This window comes from Equus quagga, chromosome 7 (genome assembly GCF_021613505.1).
Source record: "Equus quagga isolate Etosha38 chromosome 7, UCLA_HA_Equagga_1.0, whole genome shotgun sequence".
NCBI classification, from domain to species: Eukaryota; Metazoa; Chordata; class Mammalia; order Perissodactyla; family Equidae; genus Equus; species Equus quagga.
Window position 1 is genome coordinate 20,925,789 of NC_060273.1, and position 21,328 is coordinate 20,947,116.

A 21,328-nucleotide genomic window follows, 5' to 3' on the forward strand; every position below is an offset into this window, starting at 1 on the left:
AGAAGGAGACGGATTCTGAGTGGGGGACCAGCATGGAGGGACTTGCTAGCCATAGGAAGGACTTTGGGTTCATGCTACCAATGACGGGGAGGCCCTGGAGGGCTCAGGACGCGGAAGGGACGCGGCCTGATTTCTTTGAGGAGGACCTTCCTGGCTGCCGTGGGGAGAGCTGGACGTTTCTGGCAGAGGAGCCCGAAGGCGCAAGTTGGAAACCCAGCAGGTCTCTGCTGTAAGTGTCCGCGGAGGGATGCCGGGGCCTCAGGGCAGGGTCGGGCCATGGCTGTTGACTTTGGGTGCATTTTTCAGGTAGAACCGGCAGGACTTCCTGACGGGTGGGTTTAGGGTGGTGAGAGGAAGCCAGGAGGCAAGGAGGACCCTATGCTGTGGCCATGCTGGGGACACATGCAGTCCACCCCCTCGGGCCTGGTCCCAGGGCAGGTGGAGTAGTTATCACTGAGGAGTGTTGTGTATCCTCTCCCATCTGTGGAGCCCCTCCTCTGCAGGCACAACCAGCTCACTGCATCCTCGCTGTTAGCCCATGCCGTGGCTCTCCCCTGCCCCAGTCAGCGGGGGGGCGGGGGGGTGTCACGCAGCCCTAAGGGGCAGGGTTTGCACAGAGACGTCATCAGTAGGACTGTGGGTCCAGCACTCTTCCCACCGCAACACTAAATCAGTTGGCAACGCCTGGGGATTTTCTCGGCTGTCACCTCTGGGAAGAGATGCTGCTGGCATCCAGTGGGCAGAGGCCTGGGATGCTGCTCAACATGCCACTGGGTAGAGGAAGGCCCACAGAAAGAATGGTCCAGCCCAGGCCCAGGATGCTGCTCAACGTGCCGCTGTGCAGAGGACAGGCGCACAGAAAGAATGGTCCAGCCCAAATGTCAATAGCACCGAGGCTGAGAAACCTGGCCCACAACTCTAATGAAGCCTGGAGACGCTGGCTCCACAGCCTGCCCCCAGCCTTCTAAGGCCTTCTCAGAGACCACCGAAGGGCTTGGTAGCCTATTCCTGAAAGGGAAGTGAGCCTGTGCCAAGGTGGCCGTGGGCAGCAGACAGCTGTGCTGGCAGTCTTCCCCACGACAGAGGCTGGTTCCTGGAAAACTGAACTTGGCATCCTTGTGGCTTTTCTTCTCCTTTTCAATCAGCCCAGGCCTCCGGGCCACGGCCCCTCATCTGCAGATGGTCTCCAGGGGCCAGACCTGTCCCCAGCCCACTACTGTACTGAGAACCTTCCACGGCTCCCACCGCCCGTGGAGTAGGGTCCTGCTCCCACTCGTCTGCAGGGAAGCTCCTCCCGGCTCTGGGCACTGCCTCCCCTCTGGGCTGTGGCCTCCCCACTTCCCTCTCGTTCTCATAGCCTCCTCGGTCCAGTCCGCCCACACCAGGGCCCTCATTCCCCGAACAGGCCGTGCAGCCGTGCCCCCGTGTCCCCGCCTTACCAACCACCAACTTGCGGCCATGCTGACCCTCTCCTGCGGATGCTTCCTTCCTCTTTCACTCTGTTCTTATTGGGATTATTTCCCTTCTTTTACTTTCTTCTGTGTTTATCTTTTTCTAACTTCATGAGAACATTCACTTTTAGCTTTTCTTCTTATTTATGAATTTTTAAGGCTACAAGTTTCCCTCTATGAATTGTTTTAGCTGCAACCCACAAGTTTTGATATGTACTTTGCAAAAATTCAGTTCAAAATTTTGTCTAATTTTTCCATCGTGATTTTCTCATTGTCCCCCAGGTGATGTAGGAGTGTCTTTCTTGGTTTCCCCACCCGCGTTATTTGCAAAGTTTAGGAATGGCCTGTCCTATCTTCCCGACATGCTGAACTTGCTCTTCATCCTTCCAAGTCCAGTTCAGGCAGCCCCTCCTCTGTGAAGCCTTCCCTGAACACTCCCTGAACAGCCTCCAGGTGCAGAATCATCACTGCTTCGTTTCTGTTCCCAGGCACTTTATACAGACCAGCACCGTGGCACTTTCAGGGCACACAGGAATGAATCTGTCAAGACTCTCTCAGTTTCAACTGAAGGAAGACTAATCCTTTTGGCTGAAACCAAAAGGGAACTTACTGTCTCATTTCACTAAAATGGCTAGCTTTCAGGTGCAGCTGGATCAAGGGGTCCTGATTCTTTATGACTCAATTCATCTCTGAGGTCATTTCCTGGATGTTGATTCCGTTCTGAGACAAGTTCTCCCATTGTGGCCACGAGATAGCTGCTGTGGCTGCAGACAGCACATCCTCTCTGCTCCAACTCGGGAGCCTCTGCCCCGTGTCCCATCGAAAAGTGTCATGGGTTCTCATTGGTTCTGACTGGGGCACATACCCACCTGGGTCACTTCATATGGCCTGGCGAATCCAGTGGACTGGCTTAGGACAGGGTCATGTGCTCCCCTGGGGAGGGAGATTGAGAGTGGAGCAGGGGTGACATCCCCACAAGAATCAGGATGCAGTTTGCAGGAGAAGAGAAAATCAGTGCTGGAAAGCCAAAAAAAAGCAACAAGGCAACATTACTACTGTTCATAACAACAGTTGTAAGTCACTCTCAGCCTCACACTTGCTGGGTCCTGTGTATCCCCACCCCACTGGGCTTGAGACCTTCGACAGCAAAGAGGAGTTCTGCTCTGCCAACAGAAAAACCAGAGGCAGCAGGGGAGGGAGGAGCTGGCTGTTCCTCCTCAACCCAAGTCGGCTGCGCCCTGCGCAGGGAGGTTGGCACCTGCGGGCCCGGGGTCTCCGCGGGGAAGCTGGCCCAGGCGCCTGCTCCGGGCAGCTGTGGCCGTAACTCTCCGCCTCAGTCAGCTCGGCTGCTGTGACAGAATCCCACAGACGGGCGGCTCAGACATCAGCCGTTCACTCCTCACAGCCCCGGAGGCTGCGGGTCCAGGACCAAGGTGGCCGCCCACTCCTTGCCTGGTGAGAACCCACTTCCTTGCTGCGTCCTCGCTGCATGTGGGGAGAGAGCAGGCTCCCTGGTGTCTCTTCTTACCGGGACGCTGAGTCCATCCTGAATGACGTCCTCGGAGGCCCATCTCCACAGACAGCCACCCGGGGTGAGGGCGTCGACATACGAACCTGGGGGGGGACACGAACACTCAGCCCATGGTGCTCTCCTTCCCGGGTACGCCCTCCTACACCTTTCCAAAAATCAGAGCCACACAGACGCTCAGCATGAAAGCAGCCTTCTTGGCGCTGTGGTCCAACCACACACTCAATCAACCCGACCATACACCCACATCGACAGGTGGCCAAGCCTTGGTTTGCATACCACCAGGGACAGGAAGTTCACCTGCTCCAATTTGGCAACTCCGACTGCACCGGTCTAGACCTAAAGATCGGCTCCCACATCCCCCACTCTGAATCTTCTCTTCTTCATGCTCAATAGTTCTGCCATCTCACAATTTTCAGACCCTGTCCACACCCCCTCCTCCCACCTTCTTAGTGGCTTTTTCTAAATACTCAAGTTTGTCAATGTTCTTAAAATGAAGGCCCAGAACTAGACATAGACGGCAGGTGAGGCCACTGTAGTGAGGCTAACCTCCGTTGTTCTGGACACTATCCCTCTATTAATGCAGCCTCAGGAAGCTTCAAGTTTCTCTTGGCTGCGACACACTCTTAACTTTGGGAAAAATCCCTAAGCACATGTTGCCTCAGTGGTTCTAATCCTCATACATGTGAAATTGACTGTTTGACCTGAAGCAAAGGACTTTGCACTCATCCTTGGTCTGTGTCCTTGGAAGGACTACCATTCACGTCTCCATAGACTTTTAATGCCTGCCCTTCTTGCTGTGCCCTTTCCCTAGCATGCAGGTGCCTTGTGACGTTTTAATTTCCAAAATGGAAATAGCTTTATTATTTTTCTCAGATTCTGGAAGGAATATATCACTTAAAAAAATCAATACAGAAAATTTCAAAAAATTAAAAATACAAACCAAAAAATACTTGGAACTAGACTGCCCAGGTTCAGATCCTGCCTGCACCACTTACCTGCTCTGTGGGCGAGACAGGTGCTCTGTCTCCTGCACTGCTGTTTCCTTCTATCTCAAATGGGATAATAAAAGGTGGTGGTGACAGGATGGCGCAGGGCCTGCTAGATGGCAAGTTCCCTAAAAATGTAAACAATGTTGCTTTTGTTATTAATAATCATATCAGTCAGGGTTCTGCTTCCCTGGAGAACTTGACTAATACAGATAAATACATCTCAGCCTGCTCAGGCTGGCATAACAAAATATCACAGACTGGGGGCTTAAATGACAGAAGCTCATTTTCTCACAGCTCTGGAGGCCGGAAGTCTGAGGTCAGGGTGCCGGCGTGGCCGGGGTCTGGCGAGGGCTCTCTCCCTGGCTGGCAGATGGCTGCCTTCTTGCCATGTGCTCACACGGCAGAGCGAGTGGGCTCTGGTGTCTCTTCCTCTTCTTATAAGGCCCCACCCTATGACCTCGTTTACCTTTAGTTGCCTCCTAAAGGCCTCATGTCCGGGTACAGCCACACTGAGGGTCCGGGCTCCGACATATGGGTTTGGGGCGGGGGTGCAGGACAGTTCCGTCGACAGCAGCGTCACTGGTATAAAGTAGCAGCTTTTGCCTTTGTGCAGCACACCCTGTACCTGCCCCACCGCTCTTTTTGTGATAACTGCAGGGGCGGCTGGCGGTCACCCAGTCATAGACCTCCCTCCCTCTGGCCGCAGTGGCTGCTGCAGGGATCGCAGGTGACTCAGGCTGAGCCATCGGTGACCCCTGACTGGCGTACAGGTCGGCCTGTGATTCAGCCCTAGCGAATAATTCTGTGGGGTTTTTCTGACTGAAGCCCACGGGCGCAGTTCCTTTCCTCTCTGACTGTAGAGCTGGTGAGACGGGAGTTCAGGTTTTCCGGAGGAAGTCCGACTGCAGGAGGAGAGGATGCGGTGCTGCACCGAGACCCGGAGACCAGAGGCAGGCAGAGATGGACATGGGGTCCTCTGAGCAACGGTGGCCCCGAGCAGCTCCACCCTGCCTGAGCTTTGGCTACCCGATGCCATAAATTCCCAATTTTGAGAAGCTTGCTTGGTTTGGTTTTCTACAACTGCGACTGAAACAATCGTGTTACTAATGGGCCCTGAGTAATAAAATTTGTTTTACTTTATTTTCCGAGAGATGACGGAGATTGTGAGTTGCCAACTTAGTGCGTTTCCTCCTTCTCCCTCAGCCTCGGGCGCCGATAGCCATCGATCCGTCAGTCAGGATTGTATCTGCATCTGCGTTTCCCTCGATGTCTACATCCATATGCGTGTCCGAATCTGTGTCTGTGAGTCTTAGTTCAGTTGCACATAACAGAAACCCACGTTGACAGTGGCTGAAGTGAGAGAGCTTTCTCTCCCACGTCCCCGTGTGGAGGGAGGCATCCAGGGCTGAGTGGTGCTCCATGGCGTCACCCAGGGACCAGGCTCCTCCTGTCTCGCTGCTCTGCCATCCCTAGTCTATTGCCCCCTTGTCTGCACCGTCCGAGATGACCGCCACTGTGCCCACGGTCCTAGCAGCAGGAGAAAGGAAGAGGGAGAAAGGGAGGTTACACGCTCTCCCTTTATTTATTTTATTTTATTATTATTATTCTTTAGTGGCTTTAAACAACCATTTGCTCACGATCATGGATTCTGTGGGTCAGGAATTTGACAGGACACAGCAGGGCTGGCTTGTCTCGGCTCCATGGTGTCGGGGACTCAGCTGGGGAGACCTGGAGGCTGGGGGCACTTAACAGCCAGGACTGGAATCATCTGAAGCCTCCTTCACGCGCAGGTCTGGCCCCTGGGGGAACTCGAGGACGAGGACAGTCGACCAGAGACCCTACACGTGGCTGTGGGGCTCGGCTCCCCCACAACGTGGCCACCGTAGCCCTCAGACTTGCTGCACACAGCTCAGGACTCCCAGCAGAAGCGTGCCAGTCTTCCATTATTTTAAAAACTTGGAAAAAAATGACCAAGTAGTCAAAGTATTTTATCACTTATTTCTATTTATTTACTTTATATTTAAAGCGTAAAGCACCTCCGTATAGAGGAACGACCCTGATTTTGCACGTGGTACTTCTGCTCACACAACCTGACCTTCTCACTTGATGTATTACACCTTTTGATTTTAAATAATATAGGATATAAATTTCTATAGCACTTATGTTTATATGCAAATTAATTATTCCTTATTAATATCCACAGAGTATTCAATTTTATGGATGTTTTGTTCAACTCCTGCTTCATGGTTCACGTACCTGGCAAAATTTGCTTTACCAGTTTGGGTATAAAAATAAGCCCCTTCCCCTTTTTTAATAGTGATTCAAGCCCCTTATGTCATTAGAGGTTGCATTCAGATGCTATAACAGAGACCAACCACAGTGGCTGAAATACATAAGGGTTTGTTTTCCTGTGTAATGTGAAGCCTGGAGGCAAGTAGCTGCTGGCATTGGTTCATGGCCTGTGATATCAGGACCAAGTTCTCTGTGATTCTTTCTGTCTATCCCTTTGGTTCCAAATGGCTGCTTGAGCTCCAGCCATCACAAACACTTTAGGCAGGAGAAAGGAGGAAGGGGGAGAGTAGATGGACCAGAGGATGCTCTCAGAAGCTCCATCTGAATATTCCCATCGCTAGCTGCAAGGGAGGCTGGGAAGTGGTCTGCTGGCTGGGCATGCCACTGCCCAGAATTACCCCGTGGCTCTGATATGAGGAAGGAGGGCAGGATGGAAGCTGGGACGGAACCAGGGGTCGCTGCCATTTGCCTGGAGCAGATGTTGGAGCCCCACCTGTATCCTCTCAGCTCTGCACACCGAGGCCTTCTTACTGCCAGCACCCTCAACTCTCTGCCTGCGGGCTTGTTTTTGGCTGCAGGTGCACACAGAGGGCCAGTTGGAAGCGGCGGAGAGTTATGCCCTGGACAGACGTGGTCTCAATGAGGAAATACCGCAGCTCCCTTGTTCTTCATCGGCGACGATTTGGAGGAACCTTCTGCACTGTCTCCCGGAGGTCCTCAGTGGGATTAAGCCCCAGTGGCCCATAGCAGTGACCTGCTCCTGAAGCACCCTGCTGGCTCCCTTCCCTGCCCTGACTCCCTTCCTGTCTCCCCAAGTGTTTCCTGGGATCATCTCCAAAATCCATGACTTGCACTTGAATCGTTGTCTTAGAAATTGCTTCTGGGGGAGACCAACAAAGACACCCCTCATGCCTCAGACAGCAGTCGATGTGACCAGCAGCTGAGGGTTCTGATTTGGGGAAGGGATTTACAAAATTCTCAGACTTTCTTATCATCTGCTTGAATGACATCCTTATCGGTCCAGAGCCTGACACAGACCAAGGCGTGTCTTTAATGCGGGGTAGTCACCTCTCTCCTGTGTTTCTTGTGACTGAGCGTGCTATTTATTAGTTTTTCCTTTATATTCAGCCATTGCTCTTGAAATAAACTCACTGTATCAGGGTAACTGAGTGAAAAGGGGTTCCTAGTCTCAGCCACATGTGTGTACGACCCAGCCCTCCTGCCACGACCCTCTAGACATCGCCTTCCTTTGTGGTGAGTTCCCAGTGAATTGCCTCCTGCCCTTCCTTGGCTGTGGTCCTCAGCAGACCATTCGGTCCATCAGAGGAGCCCCACAGTGTTGGATCTCAAAAGGGAAGAGATGAGGAAGGAGATGTCTGAGAGTAATTTTTAAAAATCTAAACAAATGGGGAGCTAGTCTGTGTGCATGGGTCGGAAGACACAATATTTTTAAGATGGCAAGTCTCTCCTAATTTATCTATAGATTCAACACAACCTTTGTCAAAATCCCAGCAGATATTTTTGCAGAAATTAATAAACTAATCCTAAAATTTATTTATAAATTTGAAGAACCCAGAATAGCCAAAAATATTCCGAAAAAGCAGAATAAAGTTGGATGACTTTCACTTCCCAATTTCAAAACTTACTCAAACCTACCGTAATCAAGACAGTGTGGTGCTGACTGGCATATGGACAGACATAAAGCAATCGAACAGGATAGAGAGTCCAGAAATAAACCCATACATCTATAGTCAATTAATTTTTGAAATAGGTGCCAAGATAATTCAGTGGAGAAAGAACAGCCTTTTCAACATGTTATGCTGGGAACAAGTGCACATCCACAGGCAAAAAGAGAAATTTAGATCATCTCACAGCATACACAAACGTTAACTTAAAGTGAATCATAATCCTAAACATAAGAACTAAAACGATAAAACTTCTAGGAGAAAACATAAAGGAAATCTTTGCTACCTTGGGTTAGGTGCAGTGTTCTTAGATATGGCACCAAAAGGACAATCCACAAAAGAAAACAATTGGTAAATCGAACTTCAATAAAATTTAAGATCTAGGAAACTCCAAGGATTGGTCTTTCCACTGGAGCAACCATTTAGCTGGCAAAAGCTGTCAAAATCCACTTTTTTGGATCTGAAATCTAATCAAAACTGTGCCGCAACCAGGAGAGTGCTTCGTTAGGAAAGAGACTGCCAGTCCTCGGTAAGGAAATGCTGTGGCGTTTTGCTTGTCTACCCTCCGTCCACCCCTCCCCAGCTCAGGGGGCTGTGGGAACAGTAAACTGCATTCTTGGCATGACTTGCTGTAGCAGAAAGGGTAATACAGACCTTGTTCTCAAAGAACTCTGGTGGTGCCTTTTGATCTGCCTGGCGGCTCCCTGAGGGATGGGTTCAGGCATTTCCCTTTGTTTTGCCCCTCTTGAAACTCTCTCAGGACTGGAACTGCTTCCTAGGCAGTTTCTGTTGAAATCATTTAAAAACATATACACCCCAACTAGGGCAAAGGATGATGGACAGAGCAAGCAGCAGAAGGATCAGAAAGCCTGGACAGGAGGAGGCTGAGGAGGAAGATACAAGGGCTTTGAAGGGCTTCCAGATAACAGGGTATCTGGGGTGCAACGCACATGCGCAGGGCTGATCACACGCACAGAAAAGAGCTGAGAGGACCCTTGCACCGCTGGCTGATCTTTGGGCCCTTCATGAGCAAGCAAAAAGCTAAGGTGAAAGCTAAGACAGAGTTGTAGTCAGCCTGGTTAAGCACTGAAGACGTGTTCCAGCTCAGAGTCGATCTATGAAGACTGAGAAAATATTTTTTGTTTTCTTTTGTTTTCTTCATTTTGGTTGTAGGCATTTAAGGAAATCTGTCTCAGATGACTGGCTGACTGCTGAGATAACGGAACAGAGACTTCAGTGAACATACATGATGAGGAATACAGTATCTGCAAAAATAGATCAGAAAAATCACTAAACAAATGAATGGCTGCCACCCACAATGAAAGCAAGCCCTGTGGGGGCAGAGGGACGGGGGAGAATCTGATTTCCAGAGTTATCACATTATAACATTCCAAATTGTCCAGTTTTTAACAAAAACTTATAAGGCATGCAAAGAAATAGGAAAGCATGGCCCATTATCAAGGGGAAAAAAAAGAAATTAACAGAAACAGTCCCTGAGCAAGTCCAGACATTGGACTCATAGACAAAAAAAATAAATTAGTTGTCTTAACTATGCTCAAAGAGCTAAAGGAAACCACAGATTAAGAACTAAGGGAAACCAGAATGATGTATGAACAAATAGATATCAATAAAGAGAGAGAAATTATTTTTAAAAAATGAATCAAAATTCTGGAGCTGAAAAGTAAATCCTAAAATGAGAAATTTACCAGAGGGGTTCAACATCATATTTAAAGCAGGCAGAAGAAAGAATCAGTGACTTGAAGATAGGCAAATGGCAATTATCCAGTTTGAGGTGCATAAAGAAGAAATAGTGAAGAAAAATGAACAGAGTCTAAGGGACTGTGGGACACCACTAAGTATATCAACATACGCATTATGAGAGTCCCAAAAGGAGAGGAGAGAAAGGGCTAGAAAGAATATTTGAAGAATAATGGCTAAAAAAATCCCAAATTTGATAGAACGCATGCAATCTATACATCAGCAAACTTGAACTAGGATAAATGCAAAGAAATCTACATCAAGACAGATTATATTCAAACTGTGGCAAAACAAAGAGAGAATTTTGAAAGCAGAAGTGGGAAGTGACTTGTCACATACAAGGATCCTCAGTAAGATTAACAGCCTAGTTCCCATCAGAAGCCACAGAGGCCACAGAGCAGTGGAATCACGTCATTAAAGTGCTGAAAGAGAAGCTGTCAACTGAGAATTCTCTATCTGGCAAAACCATCTTTCCAAAATGAAGGGGAAAATGAAGGGGAAATCAAAACACTCCAAGATAAGCAACTGGCCCTGTGGCCGAGTGGTTAAGTTCGTGCACTCTGCTGCAGGTGGCCCAGTGTTTCGCTGGTTTGAATCCTGGGCGCGGACATGGCACTGCTCATCGAGCCATGCTGAGGCGGCGTCCCACATACCACAACTAGAAGGACCCACAACTAAAATATACAACTATGTACCAGGGGGCTTTGGGGAGAAAAAGGAAAAAAATAAAATCTTAAAAAAAAAAAACAAGAAAAATACCATTCCAAGATAAGCAAGAGTTGAGGGAGTCCATCGCTCGTAGGCCTGCCCTACAAGAAACGCTGAAGGCAGTGTTTCAGGCTGAAGTGAAAGGACACTAGACAGTAACTCATAGTTATATGAATAAATGAAGAAAACCAGTAAAGGTAAATACACAGGTAAATGTAAAAGCCGCTATTATTATATTTTTGGTTTATCACTCGTCTTTTTTTCCCACAAGATTTAAAAGATAGGGGCCGGCCCTGTGGCTGAGTGGTTAAATTCACGTGCTCCATTTCGGCAGCCCAGAGTGTTGCCAGTTCAGATCCTGGGTGTGGACATGGCACCGCTCATCAAGCCACTGAGGTGGCATCCCACATGCCACAACCAGAGGCACTTACAACCAGAATATACAACTTTGTACTGGGTGGGCTTTAGGGAGAAGAAGAAGAAAAGAAGAAGATGGGCAGCAGATGTTAGCTCAGGTGCCAATCTTCTAAAAAACATTAAAAGATTTAAAAGATGAATGCACTGACAATAATTACAAATAAATGTTAATGAGCACATAATATATAAAGGTGTAATTTGTGACAATAGCCACATAAAGGGGATGTGAGCTGATAAGGGATGAGGGGTAGAGCTGTATAGGAGCAGAGTTTTGCATGCTGTGGAAGCTAAGTTGGTATCAGTTCAAACTAGATTATTATAAATTTAATATTTTAATTGTAATCCTCAGGGTAACCACTAAGAAAATAGCTAAAAATATACAGAAAAGGGAATGAGGATGGACTCAAAAAAGAAGAGCAAATTAAACCCAAAGCCAGCAGAAACAAGGAAATAATAAAGATTAGAGGGGAGAGAAATGCAATTAACAACAGAAAAAAAGTCAATTAAACACAAAAGAAGGCAGTCATGGAAGAACTGAATAATAAAAAGAGATATGACATATATAAGACAAATAGCAAAACAGCAGAAATAAGTCCGTCCCTCTCAGTAATCACTTTAAATGTAAATAGATTAAACTCAATGGTTAAAACATAAAGAACAGCATAATGAATAAAAAACATGATCCATCTGTATGCTGTCTACGAGAGATTCACTTTGTGTTCAAAGACACAAATAGGTTGAAAGTGAAAATATGGAAAACGATATTCCATGCAAATAGTAACTGGAGGAGAGCTGGAGTGGATATAATAATATCAGCAGAATAGATTTTAAATCAAAATTGTTACAAAAGACAAAGAAGAACATTTTATGTTGATAAAAGTGCCGAATCATCAAGAAAATATAATAATTATAAACATATATGCACTAAACAACAGAGCCCCCAAATAAGTGAAGCAAATATTGACAGAACCAAATGGAGAAATAGTTTTGCGATAATAGCTGGAGACTTCAATACTCCACTTTCAGTACTGGATAGAACATTAGATAGAGACTGAGAGCAAATAGAGGATTTGGACAACGCTGTGAGCCAACTAAAGGTAATAGACATACAGAGAACACGCCACCCAACAGCAGAGACCTCCAAGTATGAAACATTCTCCATGATGGACCAGATGTGAGGCCACCAAACAAGGCTCAATAAATTTTAAAAGATCAAATTTATACTAAGTATCTTTTCTGACCACAATGGAATGAAGCTTAATATCAATAACAGAAGGAAAAGTGGGACATTCACAAATATGTGGAGATTAAACACACACTCTTAAACAACCAATGAGGAAAAGAAGAAATAACAAGAGAAATTAGAGAATACTTAGGGACAAATGAAAATGAAAACACAGAATACTGAAACCTATGGGATGCAGTGAAAGCAGAGTTAAGAGGGAAATTCATGGTCGTAAACGCCTTCATTAAAAGATAAGAAATATCACAAATCAGTATCCTAACTGTGCCTCTTAAGGAACTCAAAAAAGAAGAGCAAATTAAACCCAACGCCAGCAGAAACAAGGAAATAATAAAGATTAGAGGGAAGAGAAATGCAATTAACAACAGAAAAATAATAGAGAGGGTCAGCCAAACCAAGAGCTGTTTCTTTGAAAAGACTGGCAAAATTGACAAACCTTTACCTGAACTGAGCAAAAGAGAGGGAAAAATGCAAGTAACTAAAGTCAGAAATGGAAATGAGCACACTAATAACCAACTTCACAGAAATAAAAAGAATTACAAGAGAATACTATAAACAATTGTATGCCAACAAACTAGATAACCTAGATGAAATGGACAAATTCCTAGAAAGACACAAATTACCAAAACTGACTCAAAAAGGAATAGAAAATCTAAACAGACATATGAGAAGTAAAGAGTTGAATTGGTAATCAAAAAACTTCCCAACAAAGAACAATCCAGAGTCAGGTGGCTTCACTGGTGAATTCTACCAAGCAGTTAAAGAAGAATTAACATCAATCCTTCTCAAACTCTTCCACAAAATAGAAGATGAGGGAACACTTCCTACATAATTCTATGATATCAAAGCCAGATAAAGACACCAGAAGGAAAGAAAACTGTGGGCCGATATCCTTTATGGATATAGATGCAAAACCCTCAACAAAATATCAGCAAACTGAATCCTGTCACATCTTAAAAGGATTGTACACCATCACCAGGTAGGATTTATCCCAGGAGTGCAAGGGTGGTTCAGCATGAGAAGATTAATCCATGTGGTGCACCATACTAATAAAATGAAGGGAAAAAACACAGGTCATCTCAACTGAGGCAGAAAAAGCATTTGACAAATTTCAACACTCTTTCAGGATAAAAACACTTAGCAAACTAGGAATGGAAAGGAAATCCCTCAGCGTGGGAAAGGCCGTGTGTGAAGAACTCGTCGCTAACAGCACACGCAACAGATGACAGACTGAAAGCCTGCCCCTGAGATCAGGAAAGAGGATGCCTGCTTTCGCCACTGCTGTTCAACATGGTGCTGAAAGTTCTAGCCAGAGAAATTCAGCAAGAAAAAGAAATAAAAGAAATGGCAAAGAAAGAAGTAAAACTACCTCTGTTTATAGATGATATAATACTTTATCTAGAAAATCTTTAAGAACCCACAAAGAAATTATTAGAACTAATAAGCAAGTTGAACAAAAGGGCAGGATACAAGATCAACATGCAAAAGTGAGTCGTATTTAGCAATGTTGTTCATTAGCAATGAACAATACAAAAAGGAAATTAAGAAAGCAATTCCTTATGCAATAGCATCAAAAAGAATAAGATACTTAGGAATAGATTTAACCAAGGAGGGGAAAGACTTATACACTGGGAACCACAAAACATTGCTGAAAGGAGATAAAGATCTAAATAAACGAAAAAACACCCCCTGCTCGTGTAATGGAACAATTAACCCTGTTAAGATGGCATACTCCTCAAAGCAACCTACAGATTCAACGCCATCCCCATCAAAATCCCAACAGCCTTTTGTCTTTTAAGAAATAGAAAAATTGATCTTAAAATTCATAAGGAAATGTAAGTGACTCACAATGGCCAAAAGAATCTTTAAAAAGAACAACAGAGTTGGACAATTCAAACTCTCAATTTCAAAACTTACTGCAAATCTACAGTAGTCAAAATAATGTGATTCCAGCACAAGGATAGACACAGAGATCAACAGAATCAAATTGAAAGTCCGTAAACAAACCCACGCACGCATGGTCAATGATTTTCGACAAGGCCGCCAAGACAACTCGACGGGGAAAGAATAGTCTCTTTAACAAATGGTGCTGAGACAACTGGATATCTACATTCCAAAGGATGGAGTTGGACCCTTATCTTACATCATATACAGAAATTAATATAAAATGGATCAGAGACCTAACTATAAGAGCTAACACAAGAAAACTCTTAGAACAAGACATCGGGTAAATCTTCATGACTTTAGATTTGACCGTGGATTCTTAGATATGACACCAAAAGCATGAGCAACAACAGGAAAAAGAGATAAATTGTACTTCATAAAAATTAAAAGCTTCTGTTCATCAAAGGACACTATCAAGAAAGTGAAAAGATGACTCACAGAATGAGAGAAAATATTTGCAAATCCTATATCTGATAAGGGTCTAGTATCCAAAATATATAAAGAACTCTTACAATTCAACAACAAAGTGACAAATAACCTGTATTAGTCCGTTCAGAGTGCTATAACAAAATGCAGTAGACTAGGTGGCTTATAAACAACAGAAACTATTGCTCACAGTTCTGGAGGCTGGAAGTCCAAGATCAAAGCGCTGGCAGATTGGATGTCTGGTGAGAGCCCACTTATTGGTTCATAGACCGCCGTCTCCTCACATGGTGGAAGGGGCAAGTTATCTCTCTGAGGTCTCTTTTAAAAGGGCATGAATCCTTTTCATGAAACCTCTGCCCTCATGACCTCTTAGAGGCCCCACCTCCTAATGCCATCACAGTGGGGGTTAGGATTTCAACATACGATTTGCGGGGGACACAAACCACAAACATTCTATTGCTATAGTCTATGGCACAACCCAATTTAAAAATGAGCAGAGGAGTTGAATAGACATTTCTCCAAAGAAGATATACAAACAACTACCAGGCACATGAAAAGATGTGCAACGTCATTAGCCATTAGGGGAATGCAAAGCAAAACCACACTGAGGTACCACTTTACACCCACTGGGATGGATAGAGTAAAAGAAAAAAGGGGGGCCTGCCCAGTGGCCGAGTGGTTAAGTTCGCGCGCTCTGCTTCAGCGGCCCAGGGTTTCACCAGTTTGAATCCTGGGCGTGGACATGGCACCGCTCATCAGACCATGCTGAGGGGGTGTCCCACATGCCACAACTAGAAGGAACCACAACTGAAATACGCAGCTATGTACTGGGGGGATTTGGGGAGAAAAAGCAGGGGAAAAAAAGAAGAAGAAGATTGGCAGCAGTTGTTAGCTCAGGTGCCAATCTTTAAAAAAAAAAAAAAAAGGAAAATATAAGGTGCTGGCGAGGATGTGCGGAAATTGGAATTTCTATACGTTGCTGGTGGTAATGTAAAATGGTATAGCTGCTGCGGAAAACAGTTCCTCAGCTCTTCAATAAGTTAAACATAGAATTTCCACATGACCCAGCGATCCACTCCTGGGTGTGTACCCAAAAGATTTGAAAATGCCCGTCTGCACAAAGATGTGCCTGGAAATGTTCATAGCAGCCTTATTTGTAATAAAGACGGGGTGAACGCAATCCAAAGGTCCACCAGCTGAGGAATGCACAGACCAAATGCTGCGTGTCCGTGCAACGGAAATTCGACAACAAAAATGAGTGAAATGCATACTGCACCTGGGTGACGCACAGACACATTCTGCTGCGTAAAAGAGACTGACACCAAGACCACGTGTTGTAGGATTCAGTTCCTACGAAATGCCCAGAAAAAGAAGAGTCAGCAGAGACAGTAAGGAGATGAGTCGGGCCGGGAGCGGGGCGGATCAGCATCACGCAGGTCTGAGGGATGTTCGGACATGTCCCAGAATCAGATCGTGGTGATGGTTGCATAAGTCAGTAAACTTACTCAAAATCATTGACTTGTGTACTCACAATGGCTAAATTTTATGCTATGTAAATTATACCTCAATAAAACTGTTAAAATAAAAAAGAGGAAATGAGTGGAAGGAGGGGTTGTCTTAATGATTTTTTTCCCAGTAGGCCCCTTGGCTGAAATGCAAATTTAACCACTTCCTGCCCATTGACCAGCTCCGAATACTGAGGGTTGTTGAGAGGGTGCTGAGAGATTCTGTTCCACCCTTCCTCCCAGACCTCGGGGGCCACCCTCCAGAGCTGCGCACAGACCTAAAGCGCCCCGGATCCTTCCGTCCGCACAGATCCGCTTCGGAGGGACTCACGTTCATGCCAAGGGATGTGGCAGCTGTTCATTTCCACCTCCAAAAGCGTCTACTTTTTACACAAGGGGTTAAGTGGCCCGTCTGTGTCCCACCACTTCTGAAGACCTGGCCTGAGCACCTTTTGAAAATGTAAATTGGATTAAGCCACTCCTTTGACGGAAACCTCAAATGACTTCCAATTTCCCTTGGAACCAAGTCTACCCTCCTCGTGCCGTCCTGCAAGGTCCCACATGGTGTGTGCCGCATGTGACGTCCCCCTCCTGGCGTTCCCTTGCTCGCTCACTCTATTCCGACACAAGTTCCTGCAGGGAGTCACGTTCCTTCCCACCTCAGGGCCTTTGCACTTGCAGTTCCTTCTGCCTGAAATGTGTCCCCTGTGGCTGGGTCCTTCTCGTCCAGTGTGCCCCTAAACGTCGCCACCTTGACCTCTCATCAGTTTTCTGTGACAGTACAACTTGCATTTCTTTTGTCCATTATGTCTTTTTGTCTTTTCGTCTGTCTCTCCCCACCAGAACGCAGGCTCCATGCGGTCTGTCACTGCGCACGTTTCTGCTGGAATCCCGCTGCCTAGCCAAAGGCCTGCTCAGCACTGGTGGGAAGAGGCCGGAAGGAGAGAATGGATGGGTGGGCGGGCGGGCAAACAGGAGAACGCGTGAGCGGTAGATGGGTGAGGGGGGGGGTGGAGGGAAGAAGGGGGAGGAGGTAGACGGGAGGGAGGGAGGAGGGGTTGAATACCCTGTGTTAACATACATCCAGAAGCAGTGAAGCAAGTCATCGAGCATCTAAGCTCAGGAGCCCAAATAATTGAGTCCTAATCCCAACTCTGCCACTCACCAGCTGTGTGACCTTGGACAAGTTGCTTAACCTCTCTGAGCCTCAGTTTCCCTATCTATAACATAGAAATGATGATGATAATAATGGTAACTATCCTCTCGGGTTATTTTGAGGTTTAAATGAGATGATGCACCTTTAAACTCGTTAACACCCTGGCACAGAGGAAGCTCTCAGCAAATAGTTGCTCTTTTTTAGCTCTTTTTTCTCTTGATGTTTCAACCACAGCAAATTTCTGATACATAGCGTCAGGAAGCTCACCTTGAAGATAAGAGAAAGAAAGAGAAAAGCTGCCTTCCTGCCCAGATGCGCTCTCCAGAGAACGCGAGGTGTTTCGACGTTGGGGAAGAGAGCCTTTCTACATAGCAAACATCCTTCAAATCAGTCACAGGGGAATTTGAACCAAGTTCCTCAAAAACAGCCAGAAGAAAAAAAACAGAAAAAAAAATCAATAACAGACGCTTTCTCTTTTTCTCTGGAGCGGCCATGTGGGTTAGCTGCAAATTGTTTCCCAAAAGTGAGTCAGCCGGGGAGAAGGGGCCTGTGTTTGAGCCGACCTGTGTCATCCAGACAGCCCCAAATAGCCCCAAGCGAGGGTAACTTTTTATCCCAGTCTGGGCCCATTTCCACAGCCTGGGGCAGCTTAGGAATCAGACCTGCCCAGGTTCAAATCTCAGCCATGTCACTTCTACCTCCGCGGGGCCTTGGTTCCTCCGACTGTAAATGGAAATAGTCTTATCTGCCTCCCCGAGTCTGTGGAATCAAATGAAATCCTATAGGTCCCCAAAAATGAAGGACAGCCCGTAACTGCAGCAACTGAGATAGTTTTCTTGCTCTTCTCTTGACGCTGCTGGGGGTGACTTTGCTGGATTTTGTCTCCTGGCTTCTTAAGCATCCGCCAGAGACATCTGACCCTTTCCTGGGCCCCCGGCTTGTCAGCAAGATGAAAATTCTCTTGAGAATTTCTTTTCTCTATTTTCTTTCTGAGTTCCCATGTGTTCATGGCTGCCCTCTCCCTCGTGGCCGGGTGTCCCCATTTGACAGATGGGCAAAGCGAGGCACTCAGAGAGGTGATGCCACATGCCCGAGGAACTCTCTTCTCCAGGACACCTGGAGACAGGGTCTTGCTCCCTGCAGCACGGCAGCAGGAAGCTGAATCCAAAGGAAACGGGGGCAGAGGAGTCTGGAAGGGGGTCCCAAACTGAGACCCCCTCCTGGGCCAGGCAGGCCGTGTGAATGAGTGGAGCAGGCCAGTTTCCTGTGGTGGGCTCACTGTCACTAGCTCTCCAGGGGCTGGGGGCGAGTCTCTGGGCCTGGGCCCTCAGTCTTCTCTGGGAGCTGAGAGCCAGGTTCAGCCCCCGGCGGCCTCCTGGGTCCACTTATGCCACCTCTGCCCCCCTCTGAGCCTCAGTGTCCACATCTGTGAGAAGCGTTGGTTCACGGCCGCCCTACACAGGTTATGACCGTGAGGCCTGCGGGGATGATGTCACCCGTCCTCAAGAGGCAGACGTCACCCTGGTGGCCCCAAATGTCTCCCTCGCAGGTGACCTTTGGCAGCAGTGGGCCCCGCCAGGGGGCCGGTGCCCTCCCACCTCTTTCTCGTGCGCTCCGGGGAGGAGCGCTCTGCCCTGTGGGCGGGGCTGCGGGAGCTGCTCACCACATCCTCCTCTTCCTCCCCACCCTGTACACGCGGCTGGGGCCGGGATGGCAGCCGCCACCTCTCCCAGACCTACTGGCGTCTCTGCCAAGTGAGCGATGGGCTTGGGGTCCGACTGTCTGCCTGCTTCTCCCTGAGTGGGACTGACAGCCACGCAGCTCTCTGTCTGCCTGCCTGCCTGTCTTTCTGTCTTTCTGTCTGCTGGTCTGTCTGTCTCTCAGCGTGTCTGCCTGGCTGGCCACCTGCCTGTCTGCTTGACTTCTCGTGTCTGCCCGCCTGCCTGACCAGCCCTTGTCTGCTGTCTGTCCATCCCTGGTACAGCTGATCAGTCCCTGCCCCTCAATCTCCGTCTTCTGTCCGTGTGTGACCTCTCTGGGACGTGACTGACCGTTGCCTGTGCGTCCTCCTGGCTCTGTCTGTGAGGACCGCCTGCCTGGAGCCCGGCTGCTGACTGTCAGGGTGACAGGTCATAGGCTTGTCTGGTGGGTGACTCGGGGCAGGTTGTAGCTTCCCAGCCCAGACCTCTGCCTGTCCCCGTCCCGCCACATCTCCCACCCGACGCTGAGCCCAGCCGCAGCCTTGGAGTCCGAGAGACTGCCCCGCGCACATGGAATGGATTTCTGAGGGAGCAGCTGGAACAGCAGGTAGCTTGACTCCAGGCACCGTCATCCACGGGGGCCGGGGCTCCTCCTCTGCCCCAGGTGGGAGGGCGTGGAGGGGTCCTTGCCTCGTCACAGCCGAGGCAGCGGGGCCAGCAGAGCTGGGGCTGGAGTCTCTGGGTCAGCCCAGCTCGGGACGACTGGTGTGCTTTTCCTCAGGTCTGCAGCAGCCCCGGGGGTGCAAAGGCAGGGGCATGACTGAGATGACCCCATGCGCTGGCTGTGGAAACCAGCCTCCAAAAGGCAGGGGGCTGGGAGGGCAAATTGATTCCAGACAGAAAATGATGCGATAGTCACCGGGGATCTGGGTAGCCGTGCCGGGCAGAGATGGGCATGGATGTGACCATGTGATGCTTCTAGGGGGCCCGTTTGGTGGGGGGGGGACATCAACTTTGTGCTAGGTTCTATGTTTTATCTCCTTTATTTCATCTAATCCTTCAAAACAGGGGCTGGTGTGCCCATTTCACAGATAAGGAACTGAGGCTCCCAGAGGTAGAGTGATTTTTCCCAAGGTGACTCAACCAGTACGTGGCAGGGTGAGCAAGTGACTCAGAAGCTGGTCCTGCCCTCCACAGGCTGTCTCCTCGTCTTTCTCATGAAAGCACAGGGGGTGGACCGATGGCGAGAGGCAAGCCAGTCCTGTGTGCTCGTGGAGGAGAGGGTGTATGTGAGGTTGGAGGAGGCTGAGACTTGAAGGATGGGTTGAATTTTGATGTGTGAAAAAGAGGGCATAGGAAGGAACAGGCAGACACATTCCTGGCAGGGGAGCGAGGTGAGTGAATGCCGGGAGTGGGAACTTGCGGAAGGAACGGCAAGTTGATGCTTAGCGGGAACAGAGGACCCAGGGCAGGCGGGCATTACAAGTCAGGGGCTGCTCCCGGGCAGACATCTGCGTTCCCCTGAGGGGAAGCTCGGGGCTTTTAGAAGCACATGGCAGAGTGGGGGAAAACCTGATGAGTTCAACACTCAGCCACGAGACCTCTTAGCTGGGTGAGCTGGGGCAAGCCTCTGTGCTTCTCGCCTCGTGGAGCCTTGGTCTCTCATCTGTAAAATGGGGAAGAGGACAGCTCCATCCTCCGTGGGGCCGGCCGTGAGAATTCAAGGGTATAAACATATGAAAGCTGCTGGCCGGAGGCCTGCCCTGGAAGGGAGTTTGCGTCGTGAGGAGCCTGGAGCCTGTGGAGGAGCAGGGCCAGTCTCCAAGAGCTCTAGAAGGTGCAGGGACACACTGGGGCACCGGCAGCCCTGCTCCCCTCAGGCCCCTGGGTTCTGGTCCTCCTGGTGCCAGCCCTCAGCATGCTGCCGGCGCTCACGGGTCTCTCATGATCCTCCGACACCAGATGAGGCTGGTGGCCCCATTCAGCCCCTTGCACAGACGAGGAGACTGATGCTCAGTGGGGAGGAGCTTGTCCCAGGTCAACTGCGACGGGAGGATGCTGAGCTGGGGTTGGACCCCCAGTCTGTTCGATGGCAAGGCTACAACCTGCTGGACAGGATAGTATAAAAGCAAGACTCCTAGCCCTGGAGCACCTTCTAGGAGGGGCATGGGATCACCCAGAGGGTGGCCCTGATCACCTGCTCCCTGTGCTGGGCTCAGCAGAAGCCCTGGCCCTGCCCATCCCACACCTGACCGGGTGTCTGGATCCTCACAGTCCCACAGTGGAGCAAACGAAGAGCAGGTCTGTTAGGAGGTGGTCGGGATCCAGGGCCTGGAGGGGTGGGGTAAACAAGACAAGGCTGAGCCCTAGACGCTGCAGGCTCCCACCCGCCTTGCGAGGAAGTGAAAGGGCCGGAGCCTGTGAGGGGCTGGTGGGCAGCGGGCGGGGGCATGCTGGAGGAGGAGGCCCGTTCAAGAGAAGTTGGAAAGAGGAGAGCAGGCCACCAGAAGCTATGGCGGGCAC

General features: G+C 48.6%; 1 protein-coding gene across 3 annotated transcripts in view; it reads left to right on the plus strand.

Annotated features, from left to right (window-relative positions):
- The first annotated feature begins 18,811 nt into the window (after positions 1-18,811).
- Positions 18,812-21,328, plus strand: part of IL21R (interleukin 21 receptor) — a 35,486-nt gene continuing 32,969 nt past the window's right edge. Inside the window, exons 1-2 of one of the 3 annotated variants that reach the window (XM_046665546.1) lie at positions 18,812-18,859; positions 19,090-19,412. The gene's annotated coding sequence lies outside the window, so the exon portion shown is untranslated. Of the gene's footprint in view, positions 19,413-21,328 lie in introns of all 3 variants that reach the window. The other 2 variants (XM_046665545.1, XM_046665547.1) reach the window with 2 other exon arrangements.